This window comes from Ranitomeya variabilis, chromosome 5, assembly GCF_051348905.1.
Source record: "Ranitomeya variabilis isolate aRanVar5 chromosome 5, aRanVar5.hap1, whole genome shotgun sequence".
Classification (NCBI taxonomy): Eukaryota; Metazoa; Chordata; class Amphibia; order Anura; family Dendrobatidae; genus Ranitomeya; species Ranitomeya variabilis.
Window position 1 is genome coordinate 333,528,786 of NC_135236.1, and position 18,063 is coordinate 333,546,848.

An 18,063-nucleotide genomic window follows, 5' to 3' on the forward strand; every position below is an offset into this window, starting at 1 on the left:
GAGGATGGGAGAAGTGAGTTGAGGAGGATCCAGGAGGCAGTAGAAACCCTGTTGAAGCAAGAGGAGCTTTGGAGACAGGCTGCTGAGTGGGTGCCTTGGAGAAAAAGGTGTCTGAGCTCAGAGGTCACCTGTCAACGTGGCAAACTGTGACCAAGGCCCTAAGGGAAGATGTGGAAGTGCTCAGAGAAGCATTAAGAGGCCCTCTACAAGAGAAAGAGGTGGTGGTTGCAGACTTACCACGGCAGTGCCAGAGTGGTAACGAGGCGGAGCTGCCAATGCCCATCTTGGCAAAGTCTCATGCAGAAGATAACGCGGAGGAAGAGTCTGAGCTAAGAGCTGAACAAGACAGTCACCCGGTCATGGCAGGTGTCTTGATGGAAAGGTCCATGGCAAAGCAGGAGCCGTCGGTCCATGATACAGTGTCTTGCGAAAGTATTCGGCCTCCTGGAACTTTTCAACCTTTTCCCACACATTATGCTTGAAACATAAAGATACCAAATGTAAATTTTTGGTGAAGAATCAACAACAAGTGGAACACAATTTTGAAGTTGAATGAAATTTATTGGTTATTTAAAATTTTTGTGGAAATTCAAAAACTGAAAAGTGGGGTGTGCAATATTATTCGGCCCCTTTTATTATGATTTTCCCAATGGCAGGGAAATCAAAAATAACAAACGGACTAGCTCTCGGGTGATGGGAACTAAAGTGACCGTGACCTGAACCTGACACAACACTGGAAGTAGCCGGGGAGTGTTTCCTACGATGCCCTAGACACCACGCGCCAGCCGGAGATCTAACTACCCCTATCAGAGGAATATACAGGCCTGCCTTACCTCCAGAGATGAACCCCAAAAGGAGATAGCAGGCCCCCACAAATATTGACGGTGAGTCAAGAGGAAAAGACATACGTAGGATGAACAGCAGATTTAGCACAGTGAGGTCCGCTTACTAGATAGCAGAAGTACAGGAAAGAGTTACTTCACGGTCAACTTCAAAACACTACTCAAAAACACCATCCTGAAATTACTTTAAAACTCCAGTGACAACTCATGCCACTGGAGTGGCAATTTCAGTCCACGAGAGCTTCCAGCTGCAGAGAGTCACATTGCAGATAGCTGGACAAAAAATAACATTAACTAGGAACAAAATTCAACTTAGCTGAACTGGAACTTGAGGCAGGAGAATGCAACAGAATGCTACTGATACATTGTTGGCCGGCATCGGACCAGCAGCCAAGCAGCCTTAAATAGGAAACTCCCCTAAAGGGTGTCAACAGGTGATCAAGGATAGAAGGAGGCAAATAAGTGGCAATACCATAAAACACCACCGGGGGAGCCCACAAACAGAATTCACAACAGTACCCCCCCCTTAAGGAGGGGGCACCGAACCCTCACCAGAACCACCAGGGCGATCTGGATGAGCACTATGGAATGCACGAACCAAATCAGGAGCATGAACATCAGATGCTGTCACCCAAGAATTATCCTCCTGACCATAGCCTTTCCACTTAACCAGATACTGAAGTTTCCGTCTGGAAACACGGGAGTCCAAGATCTTTTCTACCACATACTCCAACTCACCCTCAACCAGCACAGGAGCAGGAGGATCAGCAGACGGAACAACCGGCACCTCATACCTCCGCAATAATGACCGATGAAAAACATTATGAATAGTAAAAGATGCTGGGAGGTCCAAACGAAAGGACACAGGATTGAGAACCTCCAGAATCCTATAAGGGCCGATAAACCGAGGCTTAAACTTAGGAGACGAGACCTTCATAGGAACAAATCGAGAAGACAACCAAACCAGGTCCCCAACACAAAGACGAGGACCGACACGCCGATGACGATTAGTGAACTGTTGAGTCTTCTCCTGGGACAACTTCAGATTGTCCACAACCTGTCCCCAAATCTGATGCATTCTATCAACCACAGCATCTACTCCAGGACAATCCGAAGATTCCAATTGACCGGACGAAAAGCGAGGGTGAAACCCTGAATTACAAAAAAATGGAGAAACCAAAGTGGCAGAACTGGCCCGATTGTTAAGGGCAAACTCTGCCAATGGCAAAAAATCAAGCCAATCGTCCTGATCAGCGGACACAAAACACCTCAAGTAAGTCTCCAAGGTCTGATTGGTACGCTCAGTCTGGCCATTAGTCTGAGGATGGAATGCAGACGAAAACGACAAGTCGATGCCCATCCTGGCACAGAACGCCCGCCAAAATCTAGACACAAACTGAGTACCCCTGTCAGAAACTATATTCTCAGGAATACCATGCAAACGCACAACATTCTGAAAAAATAGAGGGACCAGCTCAGAGGAGGAGGGCAATTTGGGCAAAGGTACCAAGTGAACCATCTTGGAAAAACGGTCACACACCACCCAGATGACGGACATCCTACGAGAAACAGGAAGGTCAGAAATAAAGTCCATAGAGATGTGCGTCCAAGGCCTCTTAGGAATAGGCAAGGGCAACAACAACCCGCTGGCCCGGGAACAGCAGGGCTTAGCCCGAGCACAAACATCACAAGACTGCACAAAAATACGTACATCTCGAGACAAGGAAGGCCACCAGAAGGACCTAGACACCAGATCCCTGGTGCCAAAAATTCCAGGATGACCTGCCAACGCGGAAGAGTGAACCTCCGAAATAACTCTACTGGTCCAGTCATCAGGGACAAACAGTCTACCAGGCGGACAGCGATCAGGCCTATCCACCTGAAACTCCTGCAAAGAGCGCCGCAGGTCTGGGGAGACAGCTGACAATATCACCCCATCCTTCAGGATGCCAGTAGGTTCGGAATCACCAGGCGAGTCAGGCTCAAAACTCCTAGAGAGGGCATCCGCCCTCACATTCTTAGACCCAGGCAGATATGAGACCACAAAGTTAAATCGAGAGAAAAACAACGACCAGCGCGCCTGTCTAGGATTCAGACGCCTGGCTGACTCAAGATAAATTAGATTTTTGTGGTCAGTCAAGACCACCACCTGGTGTCTAGCACCCTCAAGCCAATGACGCCACTCCTCAAATGCCCACTTCATGGCCAAGAGCTCCCGATTTCCAACATCATAATTTCGCTCAGCGGGCGAAAACTTTCAAGAGAAAAACGCACATGGTCTCATCACTGAGCAGTCAGGACCTTTCTGCGACAAAACTGCACCTGCTCCGATCTCGGAAGCATCTACTTCAACCTGGAACGGGAGCGAAACATCAGGCTGGCGCAACACAGGAGCAGAAGAAAAGCGGCGCTTAAGCTCCCGAAAGGCCTCCACAGCCGCAGAGGACCAATTAGCAACATCAGCACCCTTCTTGGTCAAATCAGTCAAAGGTTTAGCAATGGCAGAAAAACCCGCTATGAATCGGCGATAGAAATTAGCAAATCCCAAGAATTTCTGAAGACTCTTTAGAGAAGTAGGTTGTATCCAATCACAAATAGCCTGAACCTTAACAGGGTCCATCTCCATAGATGAAGGGGAAAAAATATATCCCAGAAAGGAAATTCTCTGAACCCCAAAAATACACTTTGAGCCCTTCACAAATAGAGAATTAGCTCGTAAAACCTGAAAAACTCTCCTGACCTGTTGAACATGAGATTCCCAGTCCTCCGAAAAAATCAAAATATCATCCAAATACACAATCATAAATTTATCCAGATATTCACGGAAAATATCGTGCATAAAGGACTGAAAAACGGAAGGGGCATTCGCGAGACCGAAAGGCATTACCAAATACTCAAAATGGCCTTCAGGCGTATTAAATGCGGTCTTCCACTCATCCCCCTGCTTAATCCGCACCAAATTATACGCACCACGTAGATCGATCTTAGTGAACCACTTCGCCCCCTTTATGCGAGCAAAAAGATCAGTCAGTAAAGGTAACGGGTACTGGTATTTAACAGTAATCTTATTCAGAAGTCGATAGTCGATACAAGGTCTCAATGAACCATCCTTTTTACCCACAAAGAAAAACCCTGCCCCCAATGGAGACAAAGAGGGGCGAATATGACCCTTTTCTAAAGATTCTCTGATATACTCCCGCATAGCAGTATGTTCAGGTACAGACAAATTAAACAAGCGACCCTTAGGAAATTTACTACCGGGAATCAACTCAATAGCGCAGTCACACTCTCTGTGAGGGGGGAGAGAATCAGTTTTAGGCTCCTGAAAGACATCATAAAAATCTGACAGAAATGCTGGGATCTCAGAGGGAGTAGATGAAGAAATGGGAACCAAAGGTGCATCCCCATGAATCCCCCGACATCCCCAACTCAGCACAGACATTGATCTCCAGTCCAAGACTGGATTATGAATTTGTAACCATGGTAATCCAAGTACTAATACGTCATGTAGATTATATAACACAAGGAAACGAATAATCTCCTGATGGTCTGGGGAAAGATGCATAGTCACTTGTGTCCAATATTGTGGTTTATTGCTAGCCAAAGGTGTAGAATCAATACCCTTTAAGGGAATAGAAACCTCCAGAGACTCTAAATCAAACCCACAACGCTTGGCAAAGGACCAATCCATGAGACTCAGAGCGGCGCCAGAATCCACATAAGCATCCACAGTAACAGATGATAAAGTACAAATCAATGTCACGGACAAAAGAAATTTAGACTGCAAGGTACCCATAGAAAAAGATTTATCAACCTTTTTATCAACCTTCTTTATGCGTTTAGAGCATGCTGATATAACATGAGCTGGATCTCCACAATAGAAGCACAACCCATTTTTGCGCCTGTAATTCTGTCGTTCGCCTCTAGACAATACACTATCGCATTGCATATGCTCTGGTGCCTTTTCAGAGGTCACCGCCAAATGATGCACAGGTTTTTGCTCAGAAGATACCGCCATATGGTGCACAGGTTTTTGCTCAGAAGATACCGCCATATGGTGCACAGGTTTTTGCTCAAAAGATACCGCCATATGGTGCACAGATTTTTGCTCAGAAGATACCGCCATATGGTGCACAGATTTGCGCTCCCGTAAACGCCGATCAATCTGGATAGCCAATTTCATGGCATCATTCAGACCTGTAGGCACAGGGAACCCCACCATGACATCCTTCACGGCATCAGAGAGACCTTCTCTGAAATTAGCTGCTAGAGCGCACTCATTCCATTTAGTAAGTACCGACCATTTACGAAATTTCTGGCAGTATATCTCAGCTTCATCTTGCCCTTGGGAAAGAGCCATCAAGGCTTTCTCAGCCAAAATCTCTAAATTAGGTTCTTCATAAAGCAACCCCAAAGCCAGAAAAAACGCATCTACATTTAATAACGCAGGATCCCCTGGCGACAATGCAAATGCCCAACTTTGTGGGTCACCCCGCAATAGAGAAATAACAATTTTAACCTGTTGCGCAGGATCACCAGCAGAGTGAGATTTCAGAGACAAAAACAATTTACAATTCTCTCTGAAATTCAAAAAACGGGATCTGTCTCCGGTAAAAAATTCAGGCATAGGGATCTTAGGTTCAGACATTGGAGCACGTATAACAAAATCTTGTAAGTTCTGGACCTTTGAAGCCAGGTTATTCAGACCTGCAACCAAACTCTGTGGAGGAAAAAAAAAAAAAAAGGCTGAAGACTGCAGTTTAAGCAAGGAGTACAAATGAGCAAACTAGGGTGCACTTTCCAAACACAGAAGGAAAAAAAAAAAACCTTTTCATATCCTTTCCTGCTTTAGTGCATAGTTTTAACACATGGGGCCGGCCAAACTATTATGATTTTCCCAATGGCAGGGAAATCAAAAATAACAAACGGACTAGCTCTCGGGTGATGGGAACTAAAGTGACCGTGACCTGAACCTGACACAACACTGGAAGTAGCCGGGGAGTGTTTCCTACGATGCCCTAGACACCACGCGCCAGCCGGAGATCTAACTACCCCTATCAGAGGAATATACAGGCCTGCCTTACCTCCAGAGATGAACCCCAAAAGGAGATAGCAGGCCCCCACAAATATTGACGGTGAGTCAAGAGGAAAAGACATACGTAGGATGAACAGCAGATTTAGCACAGTGAGGTCCGCTTACTAGATAGCAGAAGTACAGGAAAGAGTTACTTCACGGTCAACTTCAAAACACTACTCAAAAACACCATCCTGAAATTACTTTAAAACTCCAGTGACAACTCATGCCACTGGAGTGACAATTTCAGTCCACGAGAGCTTCCAGCTGCAGAGAGTCACATTGCAGATAGCTGGACAAAAAATAACATTAACTAGGAACAAAATTCAACTTAGCTGAACTGGAACTTGAGGCAGGAGAATGCAACAGAATGCTACTGATACATTGTTGGCCGGCATCGGACCAGCAGCCAAGCAGCCTTAAATAGGAAACTCCCCTAAAGGGTGTCAACAGGTGATCAAGGATAGAAGAAGGCAAATAAGTGGCAATACCATAAAACACCACCGGGGGAGCCCACAAACAGAATTCACAACACCCTTTACTTTCAGTGCAGCAAACTCACTCTAAAAGTTCATTGTGGATCTCTGAATGATCCAATGTTGTCCTAAATGCCTAATGATGATAAATATAATCTACCTTTGTGTAATCAAGTCTCCGTATAAATGCACCTGCTCTGTGATAGTCTCAGGGTTCTGTTTGAAGCACAGAGAGCATCATGAAAACCAAGGAACACAACAGGCAGGTCCATGATACTGTTGTGGAGAAGTTTAAAGCTGGATTTGGATACAAAATGATTTCTAAAACTTTAAACATCCCAAGGAACACTATGCAAGCGATCATATTGAAATGGAAGGAGCAATACACCACTGCAAATCTACCAAGACCCGGCTGTCTCTCTAAACTTTCATCTCAAACAAGGAGAAGACTGATCAGAGATGCAGCCAAGAGGCCCATGATCACTCTGGATGAACTGTAGAGATCTACAGCTGAGGTGGGACAGTCTGTCCATAGGACAACAATCAGTCGTACACTGCACAAATCTGGCCTTTACGGAAGAGTGGCAAGAAGAAAGCCATTTCTCAAAGATATCCATAAAAAGTGCTGTTTAAAGTTTACAACAAGCCGCCTGGGAGACACACCAAACATGAGGAAGAAGGTGCTCTGGTCAGATGAAGCCAAAATCGAACTTTTTGGCAACAATGCCAAACGATATGTTTGGCGTAAAGGCAACACAGGTCATCACCGTGAACACACCATCCCCACTGTCAAACATGGTGGTGGCAGCATCATGGTTTGGGCCTGCTTTTCTTCAGCAGGGACAGGGAAGATGGTTAAAATTGATGGGAAGATGGATGGAGCCAAATACAGGACCATTCTTGAAGAAAACCTGTTGGAGTCTGCAAAAGACCTGAGATTGGGACGGAGATTTGTCTTCCAACAAGACAATGATCCCAAACATAAAGCAAAATTTACAATAGAATGGTTCACAAATAAATGTATCCAGGTGTTAGAATGGCCAAGTCAAAGTCCATACCTCAATCCAATCGAGAATCTGTGGAAAGAGCTGAACACTGCTGTTCACAAATGATCTCCATCAAACCTCACTGAGCTTGAGCTGTTTGTCAAGGAAGAATGGGCAAGAATTTCAGTCTCTTGATGTACAAAACTGATAGAGACATACCCCAAGCGATTTGCAGCTGTAATCGCAGCAAAAGGTGGCGCAACAAAGTATTAAGTTAAAGGGGCCGAATAATATAGCACGCCCCACTTTTCAGTTTTTGAATTTCCACAAAAATTTTAAATAACCAATAAATTTTGTTCAACGTCACAATTGTGTTCCACTTGTTGTTGATTCTGCACCAAAAATTTACATTTGGTATCTTTATGTTTGAAGCATATGTGGGAAAAGGTTGAAAAGTTCCAGGGGGCCGAATACTTTTGCAAGGCACTGTAGATGTACCCGAAGATGTGCGAGAAGCATGTACCAGTGAGGATGTGCATGAGGCCTTTAAAAAGGCAATAGAAGCATGTAGTGTGAACTGGGCACCAGAGACGAAACAGTTGGTGATACTGTCGACTAGGGAAGTCACAGTGAAGCGGGTGGCTATCCTGAAGGATATGTCTTTGCCAGAAACAGATGATCCTGTTGAGGAATAAGGAAGCCGCTCAATATTTGGAACATGCCAGGAAAGCACAAAGTCGGCTTGGCTTTGTGGAAGACATTGTTGAAGTACCCAGAAATCTGGTGGGGAAAGTGGTTGGAAGACTTGGAAACATGATGCAAGAATTGGTGAATAGATCCAGTGTGGCGAGAGTGATGATGGTGAAGTCCAGGTAGCTGGTGAAGATGGGATGGTTCCATTTGTCGTAATTGGCTCAGTAAAAAGCCTTAGGAACATTTGAATGCTTCTTGAATACCGGGTGACATATCTGAAGGAGATAGAGCAGCTAACACTGGACCATCTGCAGATTAATAAACAGCTGCAGAATATAAGATGGTGACCACTTCCAATCCAGGGTCTGGAGATATGAAAAGATACCCTAAAGAATAGAAAAGTTCAAATTAGTGACTACTCTGTTAGCTCAGGGCTGGGTGACCCAGGCGGGAGACCAGGTTGCAGACATAGTAACAAAGAGGCAGACTTAGATCAGTCACTAGGCTCGACTGGAAAGTGGACTCATGACCGCAAGAACCGTGGGTGGCGGCCATGGAAAGAAAGGTCACGAGAAGGGGCACACTTGGAATGTGGATTCACTAAAAAGGGTCTGGTGATGCAGACAGATGGTGACTCAAGGGTTGAAGCGCGAGGCCGACAAACTGACTGCAGGGAGCGGAGGAGGCCTAACATAGGTGTGATGCGGAATGACGCCCAAAACCGACTGAGATGGTCCTCTCGACTTGTAGGGCAAGGTCACCTGGGTACCCGGTATCGAGATCCCTGGTTTATGTCAAGTGTTCAACCCCGCAAGTTTGAACAGAGGGAGAGGGTATGTGATGCAGTGACCCATTTACAGCCAGGGGGCGCTGTATGAGCTCCTCAGGATACGCATGGAGGCATATCTGTAGTGGTGATAATGAAACAGTGTCAGGCATGATTGTAAATGGCCAGTATGTGTCGCTGAGGGAGTCTGCGCTGTAAGTCAGTAATGTTGTTGTTCTGACACCTGTAGTCCCACAAGTATTTGTATAGTTTAACCCTTATCCGGCTGAATAGGTACAATTGTAACTATTCCGTTTTAAAATTGCAATAACTTTTTTTTGAAAAGACGTAGAGGGCTGAAATTTCGTGACATCTCTACATTTTTGGTCCAGAATATATTGGCCAAATTTCAATAAAATATCTCCACCCGCTTCCGAGATAAGGGGTCGAGATCTTTTTGCATCCATAACAAGCTGCATAGGTACAAATGTACCTCATATATTTTGAATGAAGATAATGCAAGGGAAAAAGCATAAATTTTTTTTTAATGATAATGCTATTTAACTATTATAAACAAGTAAAAAACTGTTCATTTACATTATAAAAGAAAATGTAAGAAACTTTTTTTTATTGATTTTCTTTGCAAGTAATGCATGTTGGCTTTGCTACAGAGTGTTCATCGCAAATGGGTTTCACACAAACCACACAAGACTTTCTAGTCTTGCGTTGTTTTCGCCTCAGGTCTCTGCAGACATAGCAACTACCAACAACAGGGGAGGGTCCACGACTACCATGAGGTATGTTGGGGCCAGCTGCTGGCTGCGATGCTACCACAATGCATCGTCCAAGCACCATTTCTACTGCACCTCGAAGAAAATGGTTTCTCATTATCATTTTGTTTGTACTACGATCTTCAATTGCAATCATACACAGCTGATTTGCGAGATCTTTCAGGAACTTTCTTCGTTGATCCTTTGCCCTGAAGCTTGGATTGTGTTCTCTGTAGATGATGTAGGATGCTAACCCACTGACATCAATCATATTGTAGAAAAATGCCAAAGTCCAACGTGATGTTCGTCGTTTCACAGTGTACTCTCCCAACATTTTATCCATAACATCAACGCCACCTTTTGTTATGTTGTAGTATTTTATTATCTCTGGCTTGGCTGCTAGTGTCTCTTCAACTTCTCCCGTCATGTGCATAGATGATAGAAGCACGACTGATTTGTTCTTCTTTGGTACATATGAACAGACTGTTGCATCATGATTGTAGGCAAAATTTGTCGAGTTTACAGGCCTTTCTTTGGCAGGCTGCATGTTGTTAGGTAGGAACCTTTTGTTTTTTCTCACTGTACCAACTAGTGTCATGTTCCAGGAGTTCAATACCTTAGCTAGTTCCATGGTTGTAAAGAAGTTATCGGTGGTGACATTTCTTCCAGAGCCTTTATACAAGCTCACTAGGTCCAATACTGTTCGTTCTCCAATGTTTACTTGTCGAGGACCATCAGTTGGTTTCCCAGTGTAGAGCTGACCTTGTAAAGGGTAGGCATTTGATGAGTCACAAGCCCAGAAAATCTTTATGCCATATTTAGCTGGTTTTGAAGGTATATACTGGGTAAATTTAGTATGACCTCTAAATGGAAATAATTGCTCGTCGACGGTGATACAATGATATGGCTTGTAGGCTCTCTCCAGATTACTGTTCAGCATTGTCCAGATGTCCCGTATTGGTGCAGCTTTATCTGTTTGCACACGTTCTGCACGTGTATTTTCGTTGTCAAACCTGATAAATCTGAGTATCATCTTGAAGCGGTCACGAGACATGGCTGCACGTATAAGAGGCAGAGCAGCAACATTCCACATTTCCTCCAGATTCTCTTTGTTGGCTCTGTGCACACCAGCAGCAATCAGTATGCCCAAAAATGCATGAAGTTCAGTTTCAGTAAATTGCTTGAATGTTTTTTGTGGTGGCCGTTTGGAAGAATCAGGAAAACGTTGTACCAGTTCGTTGTTGTAAGCATCACAAACTCTCTTGGCCTTTCGATTCGTTTCCCGTAATATGATGTCACACATCTCGGGAGTCATGATGGACTTGAATAGCTCTTTTGCTGTATATAGGTTGCTGATTGCTGCAGGGCCACCTCTTTGTCGTAGGACATTACGAGATTTTGTTTGTGCATTTGGCAGTGGATTACTGCACCATTGAGTTTCATCCTTAGCAGTCCAAATGTCGCCTGCACTTTGAGGCACAGAATCATCCTCAACACTTTCGTCTGATTCGTATTCATTTTCATGCTCTATGACCATTTCTTGTTCAATGTCTGAATCTTCTTCAGTAACATCCACTTGTGGTACATAGTTTTCATCATCAGATGCAACATATGGTTCATCCTCATGCTCAGAATCAGATTCTTCTAGCATTCGCATTATTTCGTCAGACGTAAATCTGTAAATATGAAAAAATGTAAAATAAATAATTTTCCGAAATACTACATTATTGGCTTTTCACAAAATTATACTAACCTGCAAACACGTTTTCTTGGATTATGGCGGAAACTAGATCCAGCATTACTATCACTCATGATGACTTGCTAGATGAATTTTGGCTTCGTATTTTGTGCTGAATATAAATAAAACATCGTAAAACAATATGTAGATACTAATTATTATCCATTTTTCGTATAAAAATTATACCTATAGTGATAAGTTTCATACAAAATATATGTAAGCCAAGTCCAGGCTGAAAGACAATTTGACTGTTCTGTCCCCACATAATGAGAATAAAGGTATAACTGGCTGTTAGATGCTGTGAGACTTTCCTACCTTCGTTTCCAAGAAATTGAAGACTTCACAAGCCTAGAAATGTGTGCTCACAGCAATGAGATGAACAGCAAAATGGCTAATGAGAGTAGGGAGGCAGGAAGACAAGTAGAAGCCACTCCCAGTTTGAATTAACTTAATTGACAGCAACATAAGTGACCAGTAACAACACTGAACAATAGATATCAGCATAACATTTGTAGCTGAATGAACTTTAGTTTCTGAAACCAAGTAAAGTCTTCCCACAGTGGAGGTATATGTGAAGGTACAATTGTACCTATGCAGCCTGTTAAGGTTGTAAAATTATGCAGCCTGACAAGGGTTAAAAGGGAGGCTTGCAGGGTTAGTTGGAGAGCTGGGCGGTGTTATGATCTGGTGACCTTGGAGCCGCATGAAACTTTCTTTGGAGTCGGTGGAACCTGTACTGACCGCAAATCCTGAACTAACACCGCAACTAGAAGTAGCCGTGGGGTGTGCCTAACAAACCCTAGACACCTCGACACAGCCGGAGGACTAAATACCCCTATAGATGGAAATAGGAATGCTACCTTGCCTCAGAGCAGACCCCCAAAGGATAGGCAGCCCTCCACGAATAATGACTGTGAGTAGGAGAAGAATAGACACACGCAGGTAGAAAACAGGATTTAGCAAAAAGAGGCCACTCTAGCTAAATAGGAAAGGATAGGACAGAATACTAGGCGGTCAGTATTAAAACCCTTCCAAAAATATCCACAGCAGATAATACAAAAAGTTCCACAATCTAACTAAAGACATGGAATGTACATCTGCCACTCCAGAGAATCCAACAAGACTGAGAAAATACTGACAATCTAAGCTGGACAAGAACACACAAAGAATAGCACTGAATTGTGAAGCACATAGCAGGTGTGCCACAGGAAAAAAAAACCAGACACTTATCTTTGCTGATTTGGCAGAAAGGCAGGAGGAACCAAGCAGAGGTCCAACACCTCCCAACAACAATTGACAACTGGCAAGGACTAATGAATCCTGCACGCCTAAATACCCCAGTCAGAACTGCAATCAGCAGATACACCTGACCAGGACTGCAACTCAGGGGCAACTGCATTACCACCTACAACCACCGGAGGGAGCCCAAAAGCAGAATTCACAACAGTACCCCCCCTTGAGGAGGGGTCACCGAACCCTCACCAGAGCCCCCAGGCCGATCAGGACGAGCCAGATGAAAAGCATGAACCAAATCAGCAGCATGGACATCAGAAGCAAAAACCCAAGAATTATCCTCCTGGCCATAACCCTTCTATTTGACACGGTACTGAAGCCTCCGCCTCGAAAAACGAGAATCCAAAATCTTCTCAACCACATACTCCAACTCCCCATCAACCAAAACAGGGGCCGGAGGATCAACAGAGGGAACAACGGGCACCACATATTTCTGCAATAAAGATCTATGGAAGACATTATGGATAGCAAAAGAGGCCGGAAGCGCCAATCGAAAAGACACAGGATTAATAATCTCAGAAATCCTATAAGGACCAATAAACCGAGGCTTAAACTTAGGGGAAGAGACCTTCATAGGAACATGACGGGAAGACAACCAAACCAAATCCCCAACCCGAAGCCGGGAACCAACACACCGACGACGGTTAGCAAAACGTTAAGCCTCCTCCTGAGACAACACCAAATTGTCCACAACATGAGCCCAAATCTGTTGCAACCTGTCAACCACAGAATCCACACCAGGACAGTCAGAAGGCTCAACCTGCCCAGAAGAAAAACGAGGATGAAAACCAAAATTACAAAAAAAAGGCGAAACCAAAGTAGCCGAACTAGCCCGATTATTAAGGGCAAACTCGGCCAATGGCAAAAAGGCCACCCAATCATCCTGATCGGCAGACACAAAGCATCTCAAATAAGTCTCCAAAGTCTGATTAGTTCGCTCGGTCTGGCCATTTGTCTGAGGATGAAATGCAGAAGAAAAAGACAAATAAATGCCCAGCCTAGCACAAAAGGCCCGCCAAAACCTAGAAACAAACTGGGAACCTTTGTCGGACACAATATTCTCCGGAACACCATGCAAACGAACCACATGCTGAAAAAACAACGGAACCAACTCTGAAGAGGAAGGCAATTTAGGCAAAGGCACCAAATGAACCATCTTAGAAAATTGGTCACAAACAACCCAGATAACCGACATCCTCTGGGAAACCGGAAGATCAGAAATAAAATCCATAGAAATATGCATCCAGGGCCTTTCAGGGACCGGCAATGGCAAAAGCAACCCACTAGCACGGGAACAACAAGGCTTGGCCCGTGCACAAGTCCCACAGGACTGCACAAAAGAACGCACATCACGTGACAACGAAGGCCACAAAAAAGGACTTACCAACCAAATCTTTGGTACCAAAAATACCAGGAAGACCAGCCAACACAGAACAGTGAACCTCAGAAATCACTCTACTAGTCCATCTGTCAGGAACAAACAATTTCGACAGCGGTCAGGTCTAAGCCTGAAATTCCTGAAGAACCCGCCGTAAATCAGGGGAAATGGCAGAAAGGACCACCCTTCTTTCAGAATGCTGACCGGTTCAAGGACCTCAGGAGAATCAGGCAAAAAACTCCTAGAAAAGGCATCAGCCTTAATATTCTTAGAACCCGGAAGATACGAAACCACGAAATCAAAACAACTCCCGATTGCCGACATCATAATTGCGTTCAGCAGGCGAAAACTTGCGGGAGAAGAAGGCACACGGTTTCATCAAAGAACCAACAGAATCCCTCTGAGACAAAACGGCCCCTGCCCCAATCTCAGAAGCATCAATCTCAACCTGAAAAGGAAGAGAAACATCTGGTTGGCGCAACACCAGAGCAGAAGTAAATCGGCATTTAAGCTCCTGAAAGGCAGAGACAGCCGCAGAGGACCAATTTGCCACATCAGCGCCTTTTTTCATCAAATCAGTCAAGGGATTAACCACGCTGGAGAAGTTAGCAATGAAACGGCGATAAAAATTTGCAAAACCCCAAAATTTCTGAAGGCTCTTCACGGATGTGGGTTGAATCCAATCATGAATGGCCTGAACCTTAACCGGATCCATCTCCATAGATGAGGGAGAAAAAATAAAGCCCAAAAAAGAAACCTTCTGCACCCCAAAGAGACACTTAGACCCCTTCACAAACAAGGCATTGTCACGAAGGATCTGAAATACCATCCTGACCTGTTCCACATGAGACTTCCAATCATCGGAAAAAATCAAAATATCGTCCAAATATACAATCAAGAATTTATCAATATAAGTCCGGAAGATATCATGCATGAAGGATTGAAAAACAGATGGAGCGTTAGTGAGCCCGAATGGCATCACAAGGTATTCAAAATGGCCTTCGGGCGTATTAAACGCAGTTTTCCATTCATCACCCTGCTTAATACGAACAAGATTATATGCCCCCCGAAGGTCAATCTTCGTAAACCAACTAGCCCCCTTAATTCTAGCAAACAAATCGGAAAGCAAAGGTAAAGGGTATTGAAACTTGACCGTGATCTTATTCAAGAGGCGATAATCAATACAAGGTCTCAAGGAGCCATCCTTCTTAGCAACAAAAAAAAACCTGCTCCCAACGGTGAAGAAGATGGCCGAATATGCCCTTTCTCCAAAGACTCCTTAACATAACTCCGCATGGCGGTATGTTCAGGCACAGACAGGTTGAAAAGTCGGCCCTAAGGAAACTTACTGCCTGGAATCAAGTCAATCGCACAATCACAGTCCCTATGCGGTGGAAGGGAACTGGACTTGGGCTCATCGAATACATCCTGAAAATCAGACAAAAACTCTGGAATTTCAGAAGAGGAAGAAGAGGAGATTGACATCAAAGGAACATCATTATGAACCCCCTGACAACCCCAACTAGTCACAGACATAGATTTCCAATCCAACACAGGATTATGTACCTGCCACCACGGGAAACCCAGCACGATAACATCATGCAAATTATGCAACACCAGAAATCGACAATCTTCCTGATGGGCTGGCGCCATGTGCATGGTCACCTGTGTCCAAAACTGGGGCTTATTTTTATCCAAAGGTGTAGCATCAATCCCCCTTAAAGGAATAGGGTTCTGCAAAGGCTGCAAGGGAAAACCACAATGCCTGGCAAACTCAAAATCCATTAAGTTCAAGGCGGCACCTGAATCCACAAACGCCATGACAGAAAATGATGACAATGAGCAGATCAAGGACACCGATAACAGAAATTTAGGTTGTACAGTACTGATAGTAAATGAACTAACGATCCTTTTTGTCCGCTTAGGGCAGACTGAAATGACATGAGAAGCGTCGCCACAATGACTTTGCTCTAAGGACGACGCCACAGCGCGCACAGTTTGACGCTCCCGCAAGCGCCGATCAATCTGAATGGCCAGAGACATAGAATCACTCAGACCGGAAGGCGTGGGAAATCCCACCATAACATCAGAAAGACCCTTTCTAAAAATTGCCGCCAAAGCATCATCATTCCATCTAGTCAACACAGACCATTTTCTAAATTTCTGACAATACAATTCTGCCGCCTCTTGACCCCGAGACAGGGCCAACAAGGTTTTCTCCGCTTGATCCACAGAATTCGGTTCATCATATAATAATCCTAAAGCCTGAAAAAAGGAATCTACATTAAACAAGGCCGGATTCCCAGATTCCAGGGAAAATGCCCAATCCTGTGGATCGCCACGCAGCAGGGAGATGACAATTTTAACCTGCTGAATGGAATCACCGGAGGATCGCGGTCTCAGAGCAAAAAACAGTTTACAATTGTTTTTAAAACCCCAAAATTTGGACCTATCACCAAAAAACAAATCAGGAGTAGGAATCTTCGGCTCTAAAGCAGGAGTCTGAACAATATAATCAGAAATACCCTGTACCCTAGCAGCAAGCTGGTCTGCACGAGAAGCTAATTCCTGAACATCCATGCTGGCACAACACTCCTCAGCCACCCATAAATAAAGAGGGAAGAAAAGACAAAACAGATGCATTTAACTCATTATGGGCCAGTTGTACTGTTATGATCTGGTGACCTTGGAGCCGCATGAAACTTTCTCTGGAGTCGGTGGAACCTGTACTGACCGCAAATCCTGAACTAACACCACAACTAGAAGTAGCCGTGGGGTGTGCCTAACAAACCCTAGACACCTCGACACAGCCGGAGGACTAAATACCCCTATAGATGGAAATAGGAATGCTACCTTGCCTCAGAGCAGACCCCCAAAGGATAGGCAGCCCTCCACGAATAATGACTGTGAGTAGGAGAAGAATAGACACACGCAGGTAGAAAACAGGATTTAGCAAAAAGAGGCCACTCTAGCTAAATAGGAAAGGATAGGACAGAATACTAGGCGGTCAGTATTAAAACCCTTCCAAAAATATCCACAGCAGATAATACAAAAAGTTCCACAATCTAACTAAAGACATGGAATGTACATCTGCCACTCCAGAGAATCCAACAAGACTGAGAAAATACTGACAATCTAAGCTGGACAAGAACACACAAAGAATAGCACTGAATTGTGAAGCACATAGCAGGTGTGCCACAGGAAAAAAAAAACAGACACTTATCTTTGCTGATTTGGCAGAAAGGCAGGAGGAACCAAGCAGAGGTCCAACACCTCCCAACAACAATTGACAACTGGCAAGGACTAATGAATCCTGCACGCCTAAATACCCCAGTCAGAACTGCAATCAGCAGATACACCTGACCAGGACTGCAACTCAGGGGCAACTGCATTACCACCTACAACCACCGGAGGGAGCCCAAAAGCAGAATTCACAACAGGGCGGGACTCCCTAACTATGAACAAAAAAGAAGAAAGGAACGCCACAAAGAACATAAAACCAATTAAAAAGCAAAAACATGAACACACCCATCCCCCCCGCACATAATGCATGTGACAGCCTAATGCATAAATAATGGCACATAATTGGCCATGGTTTGGGCTTTTTATATTATCAGTACATTGCTGTAGTTTGTGCCTTTGTGTCTCCCGTGTAACTATTGCATACTTGCTTAGTTATTCCCTTTTCCTTCCCCTAATTGGGTTTGGATCTCATCTTCATTATTAGATGGTTGAAGGGTTTGTATGGGGGTAGTTGTGCATTATCACTATTGTTGCCATATGTATTGACCTTGTATTTACGGATTATTTATGCATTAGGCTGTCACATGCATTATGTGCGGGGGGGATGGGTGTGTTCATGTTTTTGCTTTTTAATTGGTTTTATGTTCTTTGTCAAATAAAGTGTACCTTTTTATATTTAATATCTAGTAGAGGTGTGCATTCTATATGGTGGCATTCCTTTCTTCTTTTTTGTTCATACATTGCTCATATTGCCACTAGTTTGCACCCTTGTTATTTTTCCACATTGGGTAGTGCGCCAATTCT

The 18,063-nt window shown here is 44.2% G+C and overlaps 1 protein-coding gene across 4 annotated transcripts in view; it reads right to left on the reverse strand.

The window, feature by feature from the left end:
• Nucleotides 1-18,063, reverse strand: part of RELN (reelin) — a 1,394,857-nt gene that overhangs the window by 241,700 nt on the left and 1,135,094 nt on the right. The gene's annotated exons all lie outside the window — the stretch shown is intronic.